The sequence below is a fragment of the Leucoraja erinacea genome, chromosome 5 (assembly GCF_028641065.1).
Source record: "Leucoraja erinacea ecotype New England chromosome 5, Leri_hhj_1, whole genome shotgun sequence".
Taxonomy (NCBI): Eukaryota; Metazoa; Chordata; class Chondrichthyes; order Rajiformes; family Rajidae; genus Leucoraja; species Leucoraja erinaceus.
In genome coordinates, this window is record NC_073381.1 from 86668849 (window position 1) to 86694438 (window position 25590).

Genomic DNA, 25590 nt, shown 5'->3' on the forward strand with positions numbered 1-25590 from the left:
TAACCCTGTCATGGCTGGTGGTGACGATGACAGATTGTGACGTGTCTGAGATGTTGTGTTCCCAGAAGTGACAGCAAGAGTGCGGCCCCTGTTTCTGACTCTTGTACACATCTCGATTCCAAGCAGCGAAAAAGAATCATTTAAAATATTCATTCAAAGTCACCTTATGTCTCTTCATTTCTTATGCCCGTGGCATAGACTTGATGACAGGGCCCAAAAGTCAACCATCATCATGAATCTCATCACCATATCCTGAAGCTAATTAATAATATTCTTTCACTGATCACTCTCCGATCAGTACAGGTAGGAACAAGGAACTGCCTGCTGCTGGTTTACCAAGGAAAGACACAAAGTGCTGGAGTAACTCAGCAGGATGGGCAGCATCCCTGGAGAACTTGGATAGGTGACATTTCAGGTTGGTTTAAAAAAGGGTCCCAACCTGGAACGTCACCTATCCATGTTTTCCAATAATGTTGCCTGCCCCTTTAGACTTTAGACTTTAAACTTTAGAGATACAGTGTGGAAACAAGCTCTTTAGCCCACCGAGTCTGCACTGACCAGTGATCACCTCATACACTACACAGCGCCAGAGACCCGGGTTCGATCCTAACTACGGGTGCTGTCTGTAAGATCTGTGTTTTTTCCCCCGGGTGCTCTGGTTTCCTCCAACATTCCAAAGATGTGCAGGTTAATTGCTATCACTAAATTATCCTGGGAGTGTAGGATACAAAAGTGGGGATAACATGGTACTTGTGTTTGGGTAATGAATAGTCGGTATGGATTAGATGGGCAGAATGGTCTGTTCCCAAGCAAAAGGATCTGAGTATAGGAGCAGGGAGGTTCTACTGCAGTTGTACAGGGTCTTGGTGAGACCACACCTGGAATATTGCGTACAGTTTTGGTCTCCTAATCTGAGGAAAGACATTCTTGCCATAGAGGGAGTACAGAGAAGGTTCACCAGACTGATTACTGGGATGGCAGGACTTTCATATGAAGAAAGACTGGATAGACTCGGCTTGTACTCGCTAGAATTTAGAAGATTGAGGGGGGATCTTATAGAAACGTACAAAATTCTTAAGGGGTTGGACAGGCTAGATGCAGGAAGATTATTCCCGATGTTGGGGAAGTCCAGAACTAGGGGTCACAGTTTAAGGATAAGAGGGAAGTCTTTTAGGACCGAGATGAGAAAATCATTCTTTACACAGAGAGTGGTGAATCTCTGGAATTCTCTGCCACAGAAGGTAGTTGAGGCCAGTTCATTGGCTATATTTAAGTTAGATGTGGCCCTTGTGGCTAAAGGGATCAGGGGGTATGGAGAGAAGGCAGGGATGGGGTACTGAGTTGGATGCCAAGGACTGCTCTCACCCCAACCATGGACTGTTTACCCTCCTACCATCCGGGAGGCGCTACAGGTCTCTCCGTTGCCAAACCAGCAGGTCGAGGAACAGCTTCTTTCCGGCGGCTGTCACTCTACTAAACTGATTGACCCCGGTGACTGCCAATCACCCCCCCCGGACACTTATTATTTTTTTTTTATTCAAATCGTTTGCTATGTCGCTATTCAAGGGAGATGCTAAATGCATTTCGTTGTCTCTGTACTGTACACTGACAATGACAATTAAAATTGAATCTGAATCTGAATCTGAATCTGAATGATCAGCCATGATCATATCGAATGGCGGTGCAGTCTCGAAGGGCTGAATGGCCTACTCCTGCACCTATTTTCTATGTTTTCTATGTTTCTATGTATCTCTCAATTATGAGTGGCATGGTGGCGCAGTGGTAGAACTACTGCCTTACTGTGCCAGAGACCCGGGTTCGATCCTGACTATGGGTGCTCTCTGTAAGTAGTTTGTTCTTTCTCCCCGCGACCTGAGTATGTTTTGTCCAGGTGCTCTGGTTTCCTCCCGCACCAAAGACGTACAGATTTGAAGGCGAATTGGCTTGGAAAAATTGTAAATTGTCCCTTATGTGCATAGGGAGGGACCTGAAACCTATTCCCTGTTGTCCAGAGATGCTGCCTAACCCGCTGAGCTACTCCAGCTTTTTGTGTCTATCTTCAGTTTAAACCAGCGTCTGCTTCCTCACTACACATGTGTCTGCAGGGTCGGATATCCTGGTTTCCAGCCAATATCATTAAGGTCACTATAATCTTCCAAGCTCATGAAAATAAGTATTTCACCGCAGAATAAGGAATCTGTCTTCATTCTTCATTTACTACTCAGAACCTCTGAAAAGCTAGAAGTATTTCAATTACTAGTCCATTGTACACATAAGGGGCAGCATAAGATAGTCCGACTTTGCATCCTTGACCAAAATCAATACATTTTTGAACTTTGAAGGAATTAATAATGAAAGGGATTTAAAGGACAAATCCAATGTTGAAGATCAGGAGTGATCTTACTGAATGTCAGAGAAGGCTTAGCTACTTATTTAACCCGGTCTGGCTTCTATATTGCGTTTGCAAAACTCAAAACAAGTCAACCCTTTGTGGCAGACTGCCTAATCTGATCCAACCAGCAGGCAAACCCATTGCTGGGTGCTAAAGGCCATAAAGCAACTCTTGACTTATGAGTGAGGTTGCAGCAAAAGCTAATTAACTAATTACCCTCCACCCCTTTCCCACATTAACTCGGGACAATCTTCAGAACAGGTGCAATAGCGCTAGTGGAACCAGTGCCCAGTTATTGACACAAAATGCTGGACTAACTCAGCGGGACAGCGATTACTCCAGCATTTTGTGTCTATCGACAACTTAAACCAGCATCTGCAGTTCCTTCCCACACAGCTGTGAGGGGGGGGGGGGGGGGGGGGGATGGGGAACAATGGGGACCCGGAGTGGGAGAACCCGGACCGTGTGTGTTGGTGGGGGGGGGGGGGGGGGGGGGGGGGGGGGAGAAAGAGAGGAGGAGCCAGCCATGCTTTGTAACTTTGTGAACGCTGTAGGTGGTCGCTATTTGTATGCATTGGGTATGCAAGCATAGAAACTCACGGTGCATAGTCACATGGGACAATAAAGTATTCCATTCCATCCTAGCTTCCAGTTATATTGTGTTTGGAGCTGGCACATTTTCTACCTGGTCATGAAGTCATAGGGCAGGGAAACAGTCCCTTCAGCTCAACTCAACCATGCTGACCAAGATGCCCCATCCAAGCTAGTCCATTTCCTACCATTTAGTTTTTGAAGTACGCAAATCGCCATATTTTGGTACCTCTTACAAAGAGAAATGTCCAAAGGCCAAAGTCCGGTCCACGTGCTGGATCTTCTGGAGTGTCCCCGACCCAGGTAAGCCAAGGTAAGCCCAAGGCTGCTGCAGGGCATCCTCCGTTGCCCTCGACCGGCTGGCCCACCAATCGACATCCCTCTCCTCACCTGACTGCCTCTGTGTCCCGGGGGAGAGGGGGCCTCCTGCAGCTCGGTGGGTAAAATGGATGGTGACCTTGGTACAGGTGTGAACACATTGTACCGATGGTGAAACTCACCAGGGCAACTCAAATTCTGGAGTAACTCAGTGGGATAGGCAGCATCTCTGGAGAGAAGGAGTAGGGTCTCTGAAGACCCAAAACGTCACCCATGCCTGTCCCGCTGAGATACTCCAGCATTTTGTGTCTATCTTCAATATTCATTCCGCTGGGTTGTTCTTCTGGTACATGGAACTTATCATATCTACCTATCTATCTATATACAAAAACTCTGATCTTGTATGTGGATGTGTGTGTGTATAATTACATCTTCTCGAAAAAAACGATGCGCTAACAGTACCATTTTTACATATTCCGGTAGAGATTTTACCCCAGTCCAAATTCGCCTTATCTGAAAAATTAATGCTTTATTTCTCGAGTTATTAATAAAAATGTTCACAACTACGATAGAACTTTGAAATAAGAATGCCTGTCTTTCGCTGATGATGTCATAATGGATCTGCCTACCTGCCGTCTTGCTCGCGCTGCGAGTGTTGTCCCCCCCACAGCTCCCTCCGCCCCCCGGTCCTCTCCCTCCTCCCCCTCCAACCGACGAGCAAGTCGGGCTCTGGATTGGCGCCGCATTCCATTGGTTAACGCCTTCTGCCCTTAGCCCACCTCTCCCTCCTCCCCCCATTATTCAAAAGATGCAGCCCTCTCACCCCCCCCCCCCCCCCCCCCCCCCCCCCCATCTCTCCCTCCTCCCTCCCATTATTCAAAAGACCCGAGGGGGTCGCTTTCTCTCAGGGATCTCTTTCTCTCGGCTCCTCAGTCAGCTCCCCCCCCTCTCCCACCCCCCCCCCCCACCGGCCTTTCTTCCACCCCCCCCCTCTCTCTCTTCCACCCCTCTCTGTCTTCCCCCCCTTCTCTCCCCCCTTCTTCATCCCTTCTCTCTTCCCCCCCTCTCTCATCCCCGCCTTCCTCATCCTCTCTCTTCATCCCCCCCCCCCCCCCTTCACCCCCCCTCCGCCCCTCTCTTTCCCACCCTTTCTCTTCCCCCCTCTCTTCTCCCCCCCTCCCTCTCCCCCCCCTCTCTCCCCCCCTCTCCCCACCCGCCTCTCTCTTTCTCTCCTTCCTCTCACTCTCCCCCGCTCCCTCTCTCTTGCACTCTCTCCCCCTGTCTCTCTACCCTCGCTATCCCTCCATCTCTCCCTCACTCTTTCCCTCTCTCTCTTTCCTCCCTATCTCCCTCTCTAGCTCTCCCCCTCCCTCTCCCCCCCCCCCCCCCCTCTCTCTCACCCCCTCCCTCCCCCCCCCCCCCCCCCCCCTCTCTCCCCCCCCCCCCCCCCGCTCTCTTTCCCCCCCCCTCCGGGATGGGTGCATCGGGGGAGCAGATCTGTACTTGGTCTAGTATACTTTTAAATGGACCCTTAAAGCTGTGGCATGAAGTACACAATAAGTTATGAAAGGAATACACTGATTCACTGATGCATGATAAATGCTTAAATGAATTAGTTCTGCATTTGTTTTCATTGTTGTCAACTCATTTTAAATTAAAGTATGTTATGATTGAACAGATTTTGTATGATCACAAAACATTTTACAGAAAATGTAATTATCTTGGATTGTTTAATTTACTTTGTTTAATATGTGCAGAATGCTTGCCAACAACTCATACTCTGCAAACAAGACCCATCTTGTATGGTAATCAGCGCACGAAGGCAGCTTCAAAGAAATCTTCTCCAAACTCCAGATGCTCCTGCCTCCCTTTCAAGGATCTATTTACAGTATTCCAAAGAAGTAATTGTTATGATTTGAGGCTGGTGGATGGTTTCACACTTCCCAGGCCCACTGCAAGAAGCCGCAGCAGATCCGAAGTTGCTCCTTTGTTTAAGAACATCATTTGGGATTTCTTTGAGGGTGATGTGATGGCGCAGTGGTAGAGTGGCTGCGTTGCAGCGCCAGAGACCCGTTACCCTCTCCGTTTGAGTACTAGAGCCCCATCTACTTTACTTACCAGGGCCCCATGGTTGGAAACCTCCGCCAGCTTTCCTCAGCTCCAGTAAAGACTGGATGGCGCCGGAAGCGGTGGACCATCCCGGGGAGTGCCAGGGGAAGAGACTAATCCGCGCGGCGCTGGAAGGCAGGAGAAGAGATCGATCTGCTCACAAGCGGTTTTTAAGAATTTTAAACCTCGCTAACTTTTACGGCATTCAACCAATCGGAATGAAACTTGGTGCACTCGCAGTAGCGGAGAACTGTGCTGGACTGCATTTTGTTTACATGCATTAATGCCACCTGCTGGAAATTCCGGTACAGCAGCTTTGAGTTACGTTTCCTGTTACACAGGAAGTTATCATAAACTAGGAAGCCCAGCTCAGAGAGGGTACCTCATGGTTTTAGACAGTGTCATCCACAGTGTGTAATCCATAGTCATCCTTCCCCACAGAGATTGTTAGACGCAATGTCTGTCAGTAATTATGTTTGTTAATATCATCTTTATGTGTTAAAAACGTTTTTGAGCAGGATTGTTATTATTAACACAGTTAAGAATGTTTCATGTATCCTGGCTGGTTTCCCTAGTTAATGTTCCTATACTAAATGTATAACGTAACTAAACACTATGCCGTTTCTTTTTCTACTTGTATGTTACAGTTTCACAGTCGAATACAGTAAAGCATCAACAACATCTCGTGTCTACGGGTCTTTATTGAACGTTTTTCCTTCCAATATTTCATATGTAAAAGACTATGTGTGTGTTCATGAGTGTGTTTATAGTTTGTTTGGTTGTTTGTTTGTTTGTCTTTTTGCACAAAGTCCGCGAGCATTGCCACTTTTCATTTCACTGCACATCTCATATGTGTATATGACGAATAAACTTGACTTGACTTGACTTGGATTAATTGTTTAACTTGCTAGATAGCTGGATAGGGACATTCAGCGAGTCCAGTATAGAACGGTGAGTGAACTGGCGAAAAATCGTAGCGCTATCACGAACCATTATTGCACAAATAGAAAGTCCGCCAAACCGGAAGATAACATCAGAGTTTTAGTTATGTATAGACAGATAGAAAGATGATAGATAGAAAGATGATAGATAGATAGATAGATAGATATCTAGGCTTGTCCACAAGGGAAAGTCACAAGAAATCCACAGACCATTTAGTTTTGAGATACAGCGTGAAGACAGGCCCTTCAGCCCACTGAATCTTCACTGACCAGCGATCCCCGTACACTAACAATATCCTGCACAAACTAGGGACAATTTACAATTTTACCAAGCCAATTAGCCTACAAACCTGCACATCTTTTTCTCCGGGGACTCCGGTTTCCTTCCACACTGCAAAGATGTACAGGTTTGTAGGTTAATTGGCTTCTGTAAAATTGTAAATTTTCCCTAGGGATAGTGTTAGCGTGCGGGGACCACTGGTCGGCGAGCACTCGGTGGGCTAAAGAGCCTGTTTCCTTGCTGCATCTCTAAACTAAACTAAACTAAACTGGATAACTAATGTTATAGAGTAACTGAGGTAAAAATAAAGAATATTGTAAATGCTCAGCGGTTCACTGCAGATTGTCCCTGGAATGTAGGATAAAATGAGTGTTGCTGGTCGGTGTGGAGTCGGTGGGCTCAAAGGCCTGTATCCATGCTGTATCTCTAAACTATCAATCACCCGTTCACACTAGTTGTATGTAATCCCACTTTCTCATTCACACCCTTCACATTAAGGGCAATTTTATAGAGATCAATAAACCCACACTTCTTTGGAATGTGGGAGGAATCTAGGGCATCCGGAGAAAACCCACACGGTCACAGGGAGAATGTACAAACTCTATACAGACAGCACCCGTAATCAGGATCGAACCCGGGTCCCAGGTGCTGTAAGGCAGCAAATGTACCACTGTGCCGCCCAATGAAGGAGAGTAAAACTGAATCAGATGCTTGTCGAAGATTAGTCACTGGAAGTGGGCTGTCTAGATGAAAGTATTAGGTCAGAATCTCCCTGCAGCACACTACTCAGTTAACACTCATTTCCTTTTTTTCCTTTTTACTTCATGGTGAAAGATTTCCACTTGGGAACTTGACTTGAAAGAAGCACAAAATGCTGGAGCAACTCAGTGGGTCAGGCAACATCTCTGGGGAAAAGGAATAAATGCTGTTTTGGGTACTAGACTCTTCTTCAGACTGAAAGGATCGAGGTAGGGTGGGAAGGTGGGGGGGAGCTGGAGGCGAGAAAAGGCCAGAACAAATCAAGGCCACCAACAGATGACCTCGGGAATGGTGGAGTCCATAATGCTCCATTGTTGGCTGGGCAAGGTGTGATAACAAGGGGGATACAAGGATGCAAACAGTGGAACTGGCAGGACGACTAGGGTGGGGGAGGAACGGAAAGAAAGGGAAAGCAAGGGTTACTTCAAGCTAGAGAAATCAATATTCATACCGAAGGTAGACACAAAAAGCTGGAGTAACTCAACGGGACAGGCAGCATCACTGGAGAGAAGGAAGGGGTGACGTTTCGGGTCGAGACCCTTCTTCACACTGCTGGATTGTCATCTACGCAAGTGAAATATGAGGTGCTGTTCCTCCAATTTGCATGTGGCCTCACTCTGACAGTGGCACTGTGGGAAGCCTTGCCACGAAAAGCAGTCGACACTTGCAGCATGAATTAATTGGGGTAAATATGTTCAGAGTGCTGATGGTTTTTTTACAGAGCTGCTGTTAATTCACAAATTATTCATGAGCTACGATGCTCTGGCAGAATCAGTGAGCATGTTTCTGGTATGCCTGTCGCACTAGAGATCTTTATGCCCCTGCTGTCTGAGTGTGGCGGCTTCCCCTGGAATGCTTCAGGGATCTGTTTGGCATCTCTAATTCCCTTGATCAAAAGCTGGCAGTGTGCGCTTACAATGCAGTCAGCAAGGTTGTCTTAATGGTCCTCTGGCTTCATTCAAATTAGTCAGCTTACGGTGTAATTAATGATAAAGCCACTGAGATTTTTCTCCTATTAGTCTTCATCAAACTTTCTTCCTCTGCTTTTATTTCCCCCCCCCCCCCCCCAGCGATTTTATTTTTGCCACATACGTAGTTTAGTTTAGTTTAGAGATACTTTAGAGATACAGTGCGGTAACTGGCTCTAAGGTCCACTGAGTCCACGCCAACCAGCGATCACCCGCACACCAACATTATACTACACACACTCGGACCAATTCACAATTTTTTACCAAAGCCAAAGTAACCTACAAACCTGTAGGACTTTGGCTTTAGACTTTAGACATTAGAGATACAGCACGGAAACAGGCCCTTCGGTCAACCAAATCCACGCCGATTGGTGATCACCTCATACACTAGCACTATCCTACACACACTGGAGACAGTTTACAATTTTTACTGGTTAAATTAATGTACAAACCTGTATGTCTTTGGAATGTGGGAGGAAACCGGAGCATCCGGAATAAACCCATGCGGTCACAGGTAGAACGCAAAAACTCAGTATGGACAGCACCTGTTGTCAGGATCGAACTCGGGTCACTGGCACAGTAAGGCAGCAACTCTGCCTCTGCACCCGTAACTTGTATGTCAAATGAACCCTTGCATGTGCTTGGCTTCAAGGTCTGGTGAGGTCAAATTAAATAAGAACTAAGTCGACGAGGCTGTGGGGAGATCTTACAAGAATGTCTAAAATCACGTGAGGAATAGATAGGGTGAATGCACAAAGTCTTTTTCCCAGGATAGGTGGATAAAGAAGCAGAGGACATAGTTTTACGGTGAGAGGGAAAGATAGATTTAATAGGAACCCGAGGGGCAATATTCTCACTGCTCCCAGAGGAGATAGTTGAGGCAAGTGCCAAAACAGTATTTATAAGGCACTTGGACATGTACGGAAATAGGAAAAGGATATAGGTCAAATAGGGGCAGCACAGTGGTGCAACAGTAGAGCTGCTGCCTTAAAGCGCCAGGGACCCGGGTTCAATCCTGACTACGGGTGCTATCCGTACGGAGTTTGTACGTTCTCCCTGTGATCGCATGGGTTTCCTCCGGGTACTCCGCTTTCCTCCCACACTCCAAAGACATGCAGGTTTGTGGGTTAATTGCCATCAGTAGAATTGTTTCTTGTGTGTGGGATAGTGCTCGTGTGCCGGCTGATCGCTGGTCGGCGCAGACGTGGTGGGCCGATGGGACTTTTTCCTCATTGTATCTTTTAAGTCTAAAGTAAAAGTCTAAACTAGTATGCGGGTGATTGCTGGCCAGCGAGGATGCGGTGGGCCGAAGATCCTGTTTCCATGGTGTATCTCTAAACATTAAATGGGAATAGCTTAGATGGGGCATCTTGGTCGCATGGATAAGTTGGGCCGAAGAACTTGTTTGTGTGCTGCATAACACTACGACTGTAACTTCCCTCATTTAAGTTTCCAAATTCTTGTGTACTTCAAATAATCTTGACCAGTATTTTGCCAACACTGTAAGGAGAGAGATCTAAACTTTGAGAGATTCCACTTTCAAGGTCAATTAAAGGGCCTGTCTCACTTGCCGATTTTTTTTCGGCGACTGCCTGCATCATTGACATTTCAAAATCCAGCTGCGACAAAAAAATGTTGCGACACCTGAGGAAACACCGCGCGTCAATACGTCGTCATGCCGCACACCGCCACGTCATGCCGTGTCATGTCGCATCACGCCACATCAAGCCGCGACTTTTTCAGTGACCCGATACGTCAGTCAATGATGCCGGCAGTTGCCGAAAAAATCGGCAAGTGGGACAGGCCCTTAACACTCTTGAGTTTATTTTATTGTCACGTGTATCTCAGGTACAGTGAGAAGCTTTTGTTGCATGCCAACCAGTCAGTGGATAGACAATACACAATACACAATTACAATCAAAAAGTCCACAGTGTACAGATGCATGCTAAAAGGGAATAGCGTGAATAATGTTTACTGTAATATAAAATCCAGTGAAATAAGTACAAAGATAGTCCAGGGTCTCCAAAGAGGTAGATAGTAGCTCATGTCTGGTTTCTGACGAGGCAAAGTGAGGTGTAGTGGAAGGGAGATTGCTTTGTGTGAGGGCGTCTCGTGGTCTGATGTCTTGGGGTTATGTTCCTGGTATTTTTCCTGGATTTATATTGTGCTGGTTCTGTTCTTTAAAACCACCATTAAATAATCTTATATCTCCAAGTTTACTTTGATACTCAGCTTCTCTCTGATCATTGTCTAGTTCACCTTATTCCGACCTACAGTCAGAGACTAAAATCTGCTAAGCCTGTCGTCAGAACAACGAAAAGGTGGACCAGCGAGGGCATTGAGAACTTACGATCCTGTTTTGACTACACGGATTGGAATGTGTTCAGGGAAGCAACCACGAGCCTCGATGAGTATACACACACTGTATCATCATATGTTAGCTTTTGTGAGGACAGTTGCATTCCAACTGGGACTCGGACCTGGTTCAACAACTACAAACCCTGGCTTACTGCAGAACTCAGGCAGCTCCGACAGTCTAAAGATGAGGCCTACAGGAATGGGGATGCAGACCTCTACAGGCAGGCCAAGTACAAGCTGAGAAGAGGAATCAGAGCTGCCAAGGAAAGGTACTCTGAGAAGTTGAGGAGCAAGTTCTCAGCTGGTTAGTCTTCTTCAGTTTGGAAGGGCTTGGTCAGCTGACCAACAACCTGAATCAGTTCTACTGCAGGTTTGACAAGCAGAAACATAACCCTGGTACCTCCTCCCCCCTGCCAACAAACACAGCCAAACCCCAGTCTGCAAAGAATGGACCCTTCTGCACCCACTCCTCCCCATTCACCACCACACCTACTTAAAGCAAGACTCCAGTCTGAAACGCTTTCCCACCCACCTCTCCCCATTCACCACTTCACACCCAATTACCCTCACCCTCCATGCTGCACAACATCACTTCTCCATCATCAACAATAAATATAGAGGAGGTGGAGAGGTTTTTCAGAAGACAGAAAAGCCGGAAATCTCCAGGACCGGACAATGTTTCTCCCTCTACTCTCAAGCTCATTGCCGAACAACTGGCACTGGTCTACACACAGACATTTCAACCAGTCTCTGGAAACCTGTACTATCCCTGCCTGTTTCAAAGTCTCCACTATTGTCCCTGTACCCAAAAAGGCAAGGATTACTAGTCTTAATGACTACAGTCCTGTCGCACTGACCACTGTAGGCATGAAGATCCTTGAAAGGCTTTTGTTGGCCCAGCTGAAAAATATCACAAACCCCCTGCTGGACCCTCTGCAGTTTGCATATCGGGCCAATAGATCAGTGGATGACGCAGTCAACCTGAGCCTGCACTTCATCCTCCAGCACCAGCCAGGGACCTAAGCGAGGATCCTGTTTGTTGATTTGAGCTCTGCATTCAACACCATTGTGCCAGGGCTACTACACTCCAAACGTTCTGAGTTGACTGTGCCTGAACACCTCTGTCGGTGGATCACCAGCTTCCTGACAGACAGGAAGCAGCATGTGAGGCTGGGAAAGCATATCTTGGACCCGCAAACCCTCAGCATAGGAGCACCGCAAGGCTGCATACTCTCCCCTCTCCTCGACTCTCCCTACACCAATGACTGCACCTCCACTGACTCCTCTGTCAAGCTTCTCAAGTTTGTGGATGACACAACCCTGATAGTGACTGCCTATAGACAGGAAGTGTCACAGCTGGCGTCCTGGTGCCATCGCAACAACCTGGAGCTCAATTCTCTTAAGATAGTGGAATTAATTGTAGTCTTTCGGAGAGCTCCCCCTCCGATCACCTCACTCACCATCACATGGCCGTCCGAAGGGGGGGTGCGTTGGGTGCGACCGCACCCCCTTTTTTTCCCCCAGAGTAAGAAAAAATCCCGAGTGAAAAAAGCCCGCGGGATAAGGGAGTGCCCATTTCTCCGGGCCCGGGGGGGAGGGGGGGAGTGCGGTGTCTGCCCGCCTGGTCCAGCGTCTCCATCCACGGCGTCGGAGCCTCACCAATGGCTTGCCTGGCCACCGGGAGACTGTCCTCCCATCGCCGGGCGGGAGTGGCTGAATCTGAACCACCAACACCAGACACCGCTGCGGCGGGGCCTGCTTCCCTCGCCTACCCCTGCCACCGGGGCCCAAGCCATCTTCCCCACACGCCACCCCTGCTGGGCCCACACCACCCCTGCTGGCCCACGCCACCACTGCTGGCCCACGCCACCCCCGCTGGGCCCATGCCACCCCCGCTGCCACCCACGGGCCCACGCCACCCCCGCTGCCACCCACTGGGCCCACGCCACCCCCGCTGACCCCTGCAGTGCCCACGCCACCCCCGCTGGCCCATGCCACCCCCGCTGACCCCCGCTGGGCCCACACCTCCCCCGCTGACACCCACTGGGCCCACGCCACCCCCGCTGGGCCCATGTCACCTTCATCTTCGTCCCCCCAACCAGAGGTGGGGGGGGGATGTAGGAGGGGGAGAGAGAGAGGGGAAAGGAGAGGAGAGAGCAATGGGGTAGGGAAGAAGGAAAGGGGGATTATCTTTAGTGAGATTGCAAAATTAAGGTAGGTTTTAGAGCTATTATATTTTCTTCTCCATATGAATAATGTTAAACAATATCAAATGATATCAAACAATTGGAACACCCTTCTTTTCCTTGATAATAATAATTGTGAAAAATATGAATTCCATAGTTTGTGACATAAATATACATTTTAATGGGATCATTATATACAGATGTAACATTTCCATTTTGAGATCGGGGGGAGGGGTGGGGGGAAATATGCATCAGGCCGATAGCCTAATCGTTAAAGAGTTAAAAGATAGCCTAATCGGTGAAGAGCTGAGAAGAAGAATCAGATCTGCCAAGGAAAGGAGAAGTTGAGGAGCAAGTTCTCAGCTAGTGACTCTTCTTCAGTTTGGAAGGGCATGCAAGAAATCACCAGCTATAAGAGGAAAGCCCCCCGCTCTTTGGACAATCGTCAGCTGACGAACAACCTGAATGAGTTTTACTGCAGGTTTGAAAATCAGAAATGTAACCCTGGTACCCCTTCCCCAACAAACACAGCCAGACCCCAGTCTGCAAAGAATGGACCCTGCACCCTCTCCTTCCCATTCACCACCTCACACCTACTTAAGGCAAGACTCAAGTAATGAAAAAAGTGGACTTTTTCCCACCCCAACCAACACTTCACGCCCAATTACTCATTTTTAACCAGTCCTTGCAAAGATGCGCTGTCCCTGCCTGCTTCAAAGTCTCCACTATTGTCCCTGTACCCAAAAAGGTAAGGATTACTGGTCTTAATGACTACAGGCTTGTCGCACTGACCTCTGTAGTCATGGAGACCGTTGAAAGGCTTGTGCTGGCCAAGCTGAAAAATATCACAATCCCTCTGCTGGACCCTCTGCATTTTGCATATTGGGCCAATAGATCTGTGGATGATGCAGTCAATCTGGGCCTACACTTCATCCTCCAGCACCTAGACCGCCAGGGGACCTATGCGAGGATTTTGTTTGTTGATTTTAACTCTGCATTCAACACCATTGTACCAGAGCTACTACGCTCCAAACTTTCTGAGTTGACTATGCCTGAACCCCTCTGTCAGTGGATCACCAGCTTTCTGACAGACAGGAAGCAGCATGTGAGGCGGGAAAGCATATCTCGGACCCGCAAACACTCAGCATAGGAGCACCGCAAGATGCGTACTCTCCCCTCTCCTCTACTCTCGCCACACCAATGATTGCACCTCCACAAACACCTCTGTCAAGCTTCTCAAGTTTGCGGTTGACACAACCCTGATTGGACTGATCCAGGATGGGGATCTCTGTACTCTTTTCAATTTGACATCTTTCCTATAACATGGTGCCCAGAACTGAACTCAATATTCTAAATGCGGTCTCACCAACATCTTATTCAACTGCAACATGACCTCACAACTTCTATACTCAATACTCTGACTGATGAAGGCCAAAGTGCCAAAATACATTTTGACCACCTGATATACCTGCCACACGACCTTCAAGGAACCATGCAACCATCAACCATTCCTCTGCCCACCTGGCTAATTGATCCAGATCCTGCTGCAATCTTTCACAACTATCTTCACTATATGCAAAACCACTCACATCTGTATCACCAGCAAACTTGCTAATCTTGCCCTGTTCTGTGACGTTTCACAGAGTGCTGGAGTAACTCAGCGGGTCAGGCTGAGTATGGAGGTTGGGAGGTCTGTGAAACGTCACCTCTTCATATTCTCCGCAGATGCTGCCTGACCCACTGAGTTACTCCAGCACTTTGTGTCTATTTTCCCTTCACCCATCTGCCCAAACCCACTCTCCCCCCTCCATTCCTATGTTCCTTTCCACCCATAAACCTCTCTCTGCCTTTACATTTCACTCCTCTTTCAAATCTGCTCTACTTATCTACATTCATTTATCTTCTTAACTTTTTAGTCATAAAATGATGCAGTGTGGAAACAAGCCCTTCAGCCCAACTTGCCCACACCGACCAACATGTCCCATCTAAACTAATCCCACTCAAACGCGTTTGGCCCATATATCCATCTAAATCTGTCCTATCCATGTACGTGTCCAAATGTCTCTAAAACATTAGGATAGTTCCAGTCTTAACTACCTCCTCTGGCAGCTCGTTACCCAGCACCCTTTGTGTGAAAAAGTTACCTCAGATTCCTGTTAAATTCTGAAATATTGGTCATACATTTGGTGCAAAAATGCTCCAAAATAAGTCTCAGAATGCATCAGAGAGCATCTAAAACCCCAGAGCTTTGAGGGCCCTTAAGCGGGCCCTGGACCCAGGCATCGAGGGACTTCATGCTTCGCGCTCATGATGTGCGCAGTGCACACACTATTTCACATTACATTTTTTGTAATCCTGTCATGCCACCCCCCTTTTTGGAAAGCTTCGTACGGGCCTGCGTCAACAACACCACAGTCACATCTGTGGAGTCTTTTAAGTTCCTGGGAACCATCATCTCCAAGGACCTTAAGTGGGGGGCTACCATCAACTCCACAGTCAAAAAGGCACAACAGAGGATGTACTTCCTGTGGCAGCTGAGGAAGCACAATCTGCCACAGGCAATGATGGTCCAATTCTATACTGCCTTCGTAGAGTCTGTTCTCGCCTTCTCCATCATGGTCTGGTTTGTCTCAGCCACCAAGCACGACACCCGGAGGCTGCAGCGAATCGTCCGATCAACTGAGAAGGTTATTGGCTGCAACCTTCCCTCCATTGATGAACTATACACTGCAAGGGCCAGTAAGCGAGTGGGCAAGATCATCTCTGACCCCTCTCACCCTGGCCACAAACTCTTTGAATCACTTCCTTCTGGAAGGTGACTCTGGACTGTCAAAGCTGCCACAGCCAGACATAAAAACAGTTTTTATCCACGAGTAGTAGCTCTACTCAATAACCAAAAATCTGTATCCTCCTTTTGCTCTGGTATTTAATTTAATTCACATGTTTAATGAATAATGTTTTATTATTAATGTTTAATGTTTTATGTATCATTCTTAACTGTATGTCATGTTGTCACTTGTGGGCGGAGCACCAAGACAAATTCCTTGTAGTTGAATACTTGGCCAATAAACTTATTCATTCATTCAACAATATGCAGGGAAGCAGTAGATTTGTTTTTTATGTATATTTACTTTCAAAGGATAATAGCTAATCCTTTATTCTGTCAAGTCAACCCTTTGAAAATGTTGACACAAGGAACTGCATCTTCCATTGCGAATGTTACAAGTACACTCACACAACCTCTCACTTTATAGAAACATAGAAAATAGGTACAGGAGTAGGCCATTCGGCCCTTTGAGCCAGCACTGCCATTCAATATGATCATGGCTGATCATCCTAAATCAGTACCCCGTTCCTGCTTTCTCCCACTTTTTCCTTGATTCCATTGGTCCTAAGAGCTCTATCTAACTCTCTCAAAACCATCCAGTGAATTGGCCACCACTGCCTTCTGTGGCAGAGAATTCCACAGATTCACAAATCTCTGGGTGAAAACCAGAGCAAAGAAACATGGGGAAAGCAGTTTAGTTTGGTGCAACTATAAATGCCCAACAGTCATCCCTCTTCAGATCTCTGACCATGTGGTAAATGAACCCTTACCCAATATCTACCCCCCTTTGATTCCTACCTGCACAAACCAACCTCCCTTCCATTGACTCCAGTGTACTGGGTGATCGTTGGTCAGCGCAGACTCGGTGGGTCGAAGGGCCTGTTTCCACGTTGTTCCACTAAACTACAACTAAAAATTAAAAACTGTTAGTTTGCCAACAGAAAGGGCATGGAAAATGTTCTGTTTCCACGCCATAACTAAAGTCCAAAGTAAAGTCTAAAGAGGTTGTTTTGACTGTAGCCTGGAGGTTGTGATGTTCTGTGCCCAGTTTCCCGGAAACTGACAAGTCAATATACTGTTGTGCCGCTCGTAAACATTCCCTCCGCTTCACCCAAATCACCAGCCTTAACTTTCATACTTCCCAGATGCAGCCATTATCATATTTTCCTGCAAAGACCCAATTAAAAGTTACTAAATGTTCGTGCAACGATTTCAAAGTAAGTTGCTTCTGGCAAAATGAAAACTTTCTTCAAATTAAACCACAAGTTTTATTTTGCTGCCTGAATCTTCTCATTTGGTTTCAATCAGGTTAATTTAAACACGCTTAACACCAGTATTATTCCTCAACATCCCATTAAGTTTATGAATGCTTAAATCACAGTCTCATAGCTTATGTCTCCGGGTTATATTAAAATTAACATTCTATATTCTTCAAGGATATTAAAAGCATTGCTTGGAAGAGGTTTTTTTTATTTTTGCTTATGTGCATGCACCTAGTTCAATAATTTAAACTTAATTAAATATTTCCAGGCTGTAAGAATTTGACTTTCCCTCGTTTCAAGATATGCATTCTAAATCGGTTTTGTAAATCCAGGAATAATGAAATCTTGGAATAATGAAGGAATGTCATTAAGTTTCATTTACAGAAGGAGGTCAGTGTGGAGAGCATGTTCATTCTTCTTCTGCAGAAACCTCTCTGTCTTCTGCAAATGCCTTTGCAAGCATTGCTGAGAAAATCCTTTAAGCTGCATCGATATTCTGATATTACAAATAATATTACTCACCTATAATTTGACTGCTGCTAACAGCACTCTCGAACTTTAAATTAAGCAAAGCTCGGATAATCTGTCACCTCCGTTGTAACAGGGAGAGTGAGGAGGGCCGTCAGAAAGCGAGGAAAGCTATAATGAAATGCATAGATAGAGAAGATGTGGTAAGGATGTTTCCACTGGTGGGAGAGTCTTGGACCAGAGGTCACAGCCTCATAATTAAAGGATGCTCTTTTAGAAAGGAGGTGAAGAGGAACTTCTTTAGTCAGAGGGTAGTTAATCTGTGGAGCTCATTGCCACAGAGGACTGTAGAGGCCGTCAGTGGATATTTTAAAGGCCGAGATCGACAAGTTCTTGATTAGAACGGGTGTCAAGGGTTAGGGTGAGAGGGCAGGAAAATGGGATTGGGAGGCAAAGATCAGCCATGATTGAATGACGGAGTAGATGCGATGGGCCGAATGGCCTAATTCTACTCCTATGACTTGTGAGCTTGTGAGGAACGAGGAGGGCCGTTGGAGAGGGAAGTGGGCTATTGAGGAGCGAAGAGGGTCATTGAAGCACAAGGTGGTCTGTCGAGGAGCAGGGTAGGACGTTGAGTGAGGAGGGCTGTAAGGAGGTGCAGCCAAGTTCGAGCTCTACATCACATGGAGCTGCATACAAGGAGCTCAACCACTGCTGATGCTAACACTCTGACAATCATTCTCAGACGGTAAACGACTACACAAAGCAAAGCATTCACATGCATAGACGGTGCCAGGGTAGAAATGATTCAAAGCTTCAAATTCCTAGGAGTAAATAACACCAACAACTTCTCCTGGACCACCCACATTGAAGCAACAACCACAAAAGTACACCGACACCTCCACTTCCTTAGAAGGCTAAGGAAGTTCAACAAGCCCCTCACCAACTCTCAACAACTTCTTAAGATGCGCCGTAGAAAGCATTTTATCGGGATGCATCACAGCATGGTTTGGGAACAGCTCCACCCAAGACCGGAAGAAATTGCATAGAATTGTGGACGCAGCCCAGACCATCACACAAACCAACCACCCTTCCATTCACCATTTATATCTCACGCTGCCTCAGCAAGGCAAGCAGCATAATCGAGGACAAGTCAAGTCAAGTCAAGTTTATTTGTCACATACACATACGAGATGTGCAGTGAAATGAAAGTGGCAATGCTCGCGGACTTTTGTACAAAAGACAAACAACAAAACAACCAAACAAATTATAAACACAATCATAACACACATATTCTTTTACATAATAAATAATGGAAGGAAAAACGTTCAGTAGAGTTAGTCCCTGGTGAGATAGGCGTTTACAGTCCGAATAGCCTCTGGGAAGAAACTCCTTCTCAACCTCTCTGTTCTCACCGCATGGCAACGGAGACTAGTCTCACACCGGTCACTCCCTCTTCTCCTCTTTCCCATCGGGCAAGAGGTACAGAAGTATGAAAACGCACACCCCCAGATTCATGTTTAAGAAAGAACTGCGGATGCTGGAAAAATCGAAGGTGGACAAAAATGCTGGAGAAACCCAGCGGGCGAGGCAGCAAATATGGAGCGAAGGAATAGGTGATGTTTCGGGTCGAGACCCTTCTTCAGACCTCCAGATTCATGGGCAGTTTCTTCCCAGCTACCTCATTGGAGGACCCTTAGACTATCTTTGATTGGACTTTACTGGACCTCATCTTGCACTAAACGTAATTCACATTATTCCCTTTATCATGTACACTGTGAATGGATTGATTGATCCACTATGTAATAAACTATTGACTAGCTGTAGTACCTGTATGTGTAATCTATCAGGTTGTTAATTCACTACACCATTTATCTACACTAGTTAGTTACCTACTAATTTTCTTATCCCCATTGCAGTTTAAGTTAAATATTTCAATGAAGCCTGCTGACGTCAGTCTGAATAAGGGTCTCGACTCGAAACGTCGCCCATATTTTTCTCCAGAGATGCTGCTACCTGACCCACAGAGTTACTCCAGCATGTTGTGTCCATCTTCCATATGTTATACAGAGCTCAGCACACAATATATTGTTGCTATCTATAAAATGTTCTTAGTACACATGTTAATTCCATGAATCAACAATTCTCATACACTGTTGATTCCTGTTGTTCGACAGTTGTACTCGACTGAGCGTCATGGTGACACAGCGGTAAAGTTGCTGCCTCAGCACCAGAGACCCGGGTTTGATCCTGACCACGGGTGCTGTCTGTATGGAGTTTATACATTCTCCCTGTGACCTGTGTGGGTTTTCTCCGGGTGCTCCGGTTTCCTTCCGCACTTCAAAGACGTACAAGTTTGTAGTTTAATTGGCTTTGTTACAAATTGTAAATTGATCCCAGTGTGTAGTTTGCTAGTGTACTTATCGCTGGTCGGCATGGACTGGGTGGGTCAAAGGGCCTGTTTCTGCGCTGTATCTCTAAACTAAACTAAAAGGTACCCATGAGGAGTTGAATGGACTTTGGCAACGCTAGTTTTATCCAGAAAAGACGAAGGGATATTCTGATTTCAAAACACTAAAGCAGTTGCGTTGAAAATTAGACTGGTTAAATAGAAGGTTAAAGTCCTGCCTAATTACAAATGTACAATGGATAAGGGAGGGGCAGTGGATGTGGTGTATCTGGACTCTCAAAAAGCCTTTGACAAAGTCCCACACAAGAGATTAACATGCAAAATTAGAGCACATGGTATTGGGGGTAAGGTATTGACATGGATAGAGAAGTGGTTGGCAGACAGGAAGCAAAGAGTGTGAATTAACGGGTCCTTTACAGCATGGCAGGTAGTGACTATTGGGGTGCCGCAAGGCTCGGTGCTGGGACCTCAGTCATTTACAATATATATTAACAATTTTGACGAGGAAATTAAATGTAACATATCTTAGTTTGCAGATGACACAAAGCTGGGTGGCAGTGTGAGCTGCGAGGAGGATGCTATGAGGCTGCAGGGTGACTTGGATAGGTTGGGTGAGTGTGCAGAAACATGGCAGATACAGTATAATGTGGATAGATGTGAGGTTATCCACTTTGCTGGCAAGAACAGGAAGGCAGATTATTATCTGAATGGTGCCAGATTAGGAGAAGGGGAAGTGTAATGAGACCTGGGTGTGCTTGTACATCAGTCACTGAAAGTAAGCATGCAGGTACAGCAGGCAGTGAAGAAAGTTAACGGCATGTTGACCTTCAGTACGAGAGGATTTGAGTTTAGGAGTAAGGAGGTCTACTGCTGTTGTACAGGGCCCTGGTGAGACCACACCTGGAGTATTGTGTGCAATTTTGGTCTCCTAATTTGAGGAAGGACATTCTTGATATTGAGGGAGTGTAGCGTAGGTTCACCAGGTTAATTCCTGGGATGGCGGGACTGACATTTCATGAAAGAATGGGTCGACCAGGCTTGTATTCGCTGGAATTTAGAAGGGTGAGAGGATATCTTATAGAAACATATACAATTCTTAGAGGATTTGACAGGGTAGATGCAGGAAACATATTCCCGATGTTGAGGGAGTCCAGAACCAGGCGTCACAGTTTAAGAATAAGGGGTGGGCCATTTAGGACTGGGATGAGGAAACATTTCTTCATCCAGAGAGTTGTGAATCTGTGGAATTCTCTGCCACAGAAGGCAGTGGAGGCCAATTCTTTGGATGATTTCAAGAGCGAGTTAGATTTATCTCATTGGGCAAATGGAATCAAGGGATATGGGGGAAAAGCAGGAACGGGATACTGATTGTAGATGATCAGCCATGATCATATTGAATGGTAGTGCTGGCTCAAAGGGCCGAATGGCCTGCTGCACTATTTTTTCTATGTTTTACAATCTTCATTGAACCAGCATAATAAGGTACAGTAATTGAAAATAAATGTTATATTTTCTCATTTCATTAAAACAATTTGTTTCAGACTGCACATTTAGTAATAACCTAGAGCAGATTTGTTTTAATATGGATGGAAATAAGGTTGTCGCCAAAATGTGTTTTTAATTAGAAATCTAGTCCAGAAATTGTGAGTAAATTGATTTTTAAATCACTGAAAATTATTTTAAAGGTATAATGAACTAATTCATTGTTTAATAGATGTACATTTTGTCAACTTCAGAACAAGTTCAATCTTTGAGAAAAGAACAGTTGAAGTATGTTTAATAATGTCTGTGGACCAAATATTTGCAGTTGCCTTTTGAATAATGCTATTGTGTGTAGGAGTTCTATGATATTAGAACAAAGAAGATAGGACAGTGTGGCACAGGAACAGGCACGTCAGCCCACAATGTCTGTGTCTAACATGATGCCAGGTTAAACTAATCTTATTTGCCTGCACTTAATCCATATCCTTCCATTCCCTACATATCCATGTGCCCATTTCCCATGCGAGAGAATCTAGGACCAGAGGGCACAGGCTCGAAATAAAATGACGTACCCTTAGAAAAGAGACGAGGAAGAATTTCTTTAGCCAGAGGGTGGTGAATCTGTGGAATTAATATTACAGACGTCTGTGGAGGCCAAGACATTGGGTGTTTTTAAAATGGAGATGGCCAATTTCTTGATTAGTAAGGATTCCAAAGGATAGAGGGAGAAGGCAAGCGAATGGGGTTGAGAATGGGATCGACCATGTCGGAATGGCGGAGTAGACTTCTGCTCTGACTTTTAAATTAATTTAAACAGTTCCATCCAAGACCACAAGAAATTGCAGAGAATCACACACAAACCAACCTCCCTTCCATTGATTCCATCTACACTTCACTCTACTTCGGCAAGGCCACCCGAATAAGCAAGGATGAGTCCCACCCTGACCACTCCCCCTTCTCCCCTCTCCCATCAGGTAAGAGGTGTAGAAGTGTGAAAACGCACATCTCCAGATTCAGAGAGTTTCTTCCCAGCTGTCATCAGGCAACTGAACCAACATACCACCAGCTAGAAAGCGGTTGTGAGCTTCTATTTACCTAAGTGGAGATCCTTGGACAATCTTTAATTGAACTTTACTGGACATTATCTTACAGTAAATGTTATTCTCTTCATCCTGTAATTGTACACTGTGAATGGCTCGATTATAATCGTGTATAGTCTTTCAGCATGTAACAAAAAAGCTTTTTACTGTACACATGACAATAAACTAAACTAAACGAAACAAAAATAATATTTAATGCCACTATCATATCTGCCTCCAGCACCAACCTTGGCAGTATTTTGCAGTCTATCTCTGAGTGACAAACGTGCTCCACAACTTTTTTTACAATGAAAATAAAATAACAACATTGTATTTCCACTCCCTACACACCAGTGTTGATTTACAGAAACCAATTAACCTACAAACCTATATATCTTTGGGCTGTGGGAGGTGGAAGATAGACACAAAATGCTGGAGTAGCTCAGCAGGACAGGCAGTATCTCTGGACAGAAGGAATGGGTGATATTTCGGGTCGAGACCCTTCTTCAGTGTGTCTATCTAAAACAATAAGAGTATAAAGGCAAAAGCAAGGCCCCCAAGTCTATGTAGTTTGGAGCCTGTAGTGGTAGTAGTGTTTAATAGCCTGATGGTTGTAGGGAAGAAATGTTCCTGAACCTGGATATTACAGTTTTCAGGTTCCTATACCTTCTTCCCGATGGCAGGAGTGAAATGAGAGTGAAGGGGAAAACGATGGAAACAACAGAGTCCATAACATGGATGCAAGTACAAGGCTGAACACCTTACTTCCTGCCAGTAACACCTATTCCCATCTACATCTACCAACCACCTACAATACAAGGTATATATACACATACATATAGTATATACTAGATAAGTGGGTCCCATTGCGTCCCAGCCCCACATGGGAGGGCTGGTTCCCCAATGCAATATTCCACCTCCCCACCAATTCCAATATTGGTGGCCAGTGCGGGGGCTTTCTGGAGCGCTAGTATGGGTGCTGTGGGCTGAAGGGACAGGTTTCCAGAGGGATAGCATTGACATTGTGGGCCGAATGGATTCTTGGGCTGGCGGCTCTGTCACTCAAGCCTGTTGTGCTGGCAGCTCACTCACTCACGGCTGGTGGGCTGGCAGTTGACTCACGGCTTTTCCTTGAAATTCCATTTCAAGGCCACCAAATTCAAGTACAGTTTCTTACCACTTCAAACAAGGTGCAAGGCAAGAAATTCAAGAGCGGTTTCATGCCATTTCAAGCAGGGTGCAAGGCAACTAAAGACAGCGAGTCGTGACCTCTCCCTCCTCCATCTTGCAGAGACTGAGCCACACGCACCATTCCGGGTTTTATAGTTCCTCCCCCTCCCATAAGAAGGGGTGTGGCCTTCATGGCATGAGTGGCAGAAGAGAGAATCTCAACATTTTCTAAACACTAATAACTCTTTTATTTTTCATTGATGGGAAAAATCATCGGCACCTAATGAGCGGAGGGGGACTCTGAGTAAGATGGCCAAAAATCACAGCCGTACGTGGTAGTATATTTTCTAAAATCAATATAAAGTGCAAACAGGAAGTGGTCAAGATTAGAATTTTAAATATATAGAAGGCAAGGCAACTTTAATTAGGCAAGGCAACTTTAATTAGGCAAGGCAACTTTAATTAGGCAAGGCAACTTTAATTGGGCAAGGCAACTTTAATTGGGCAAGGCAACTTTAATTATGCAAGGCAACTTTAATTAGGCAATACAGCTTTAGCATTTCCAAAACAAATGCAACACAGCTTTAGCATTTCGAAACCAAAGGCAACACAGCTTTAGCATGTCCAAATTATATTTTCAAACCACATTAAGGGCACTTACAGGTCAGTAAAACCACTCACAGTTTAGTAGATTTGTGTTCAGTGTTATTCATAGCTTAGACTGAGAGACGTGACCCTCTCGCTCCCCCCATCTTGTAGACTGACTGAGGCACTCAACACTTCCGAGTTTTATAGTCCCTCCGGAAGGGGCGTGGCCCTCAGGAGAGAGAATCTCAACATTTTTTAAACACTAATAACTCTTTTATTTTTAATCGATGGGAAAAATCCTCTGAGTAAGATGGTCAAAAATCACAGCCATAAGTGGCAGCATTTTTCCTAAAATCAATATATTGAACAACAGGAAGTGGTCAAGATCAGACTTTTAGTAATATATATATATATATATATATATATATATATATATATATATATATATATATATATATATATATATATATAAATACAGTATATACAGTATGACTTTTTATTGTCCAGAAAGAAATGATGATTTATGTTTGTAAAATAGCATATCACAGCTCTTAGAAAAAATGAGTGGTGAAATTTAACAACAGAGCAATTGATACGCCAGCAGGGAAACTTAATTTTGTTTCGTTCTTACAAATTGAGCTGCAATATTCCATCCCAACAATTACTGACTGTGACAAATAGAATCTAGATTAATTTATCAGTTTCTCCACACATTTAACTATCTTGAACCTGTCTGCCTGTTTCTCAGCTTCTGTCACACTGTAGCCTGTCTCTCTGATTCACAAGGGGTGTTGATTCCTTGAGGCACTGCAATTCTTCGGGTGAACGTGCATTGGCAGTGCTGTTGGGTGGGGATGTCAGAGATTTAGACCTTGATATCGAGGGAGATGATAATATATTTAAACATCAAGGTGTGACATAACTTGGAAGGAGCCTGATCTAAAATCTAGAAAACATAGAAACATAGAAAATCAAAGCCAGCAATGATGATCAAGGAAAGGTGGAGCCCACAATGGTCCATTGTAGTCTGTGGAAGAGATGATAACGAGTTAAACAAACAGTGAAACTAAGCAGGATGACATTGAAACTGGTAGTACAGCCAGAGTGGGGGAGGGATGGAGAGAGAGGGAAAGCAAGTGTTACTTGAAACATAGAAACATAGAAAATAGGTGCATGAGTAGGCCATTCGGCCCTTCGTGCCAGCACAACCATTCAGTATGGTCATGGCTGATCATCCAAAATCAGTACCCCGTTCCGGCTTTCTCCCAATATCCCTTGATTCCTTTATTCCTCTTGAAAACATCCAGTAAATTGGCCTCCACTGCTTTCAGTGACAGAGAATTTCACAGATTCACAACTCTCTGGGTGAAAAGTTTTTCTTCATCTCAGTCCTAAATGGCC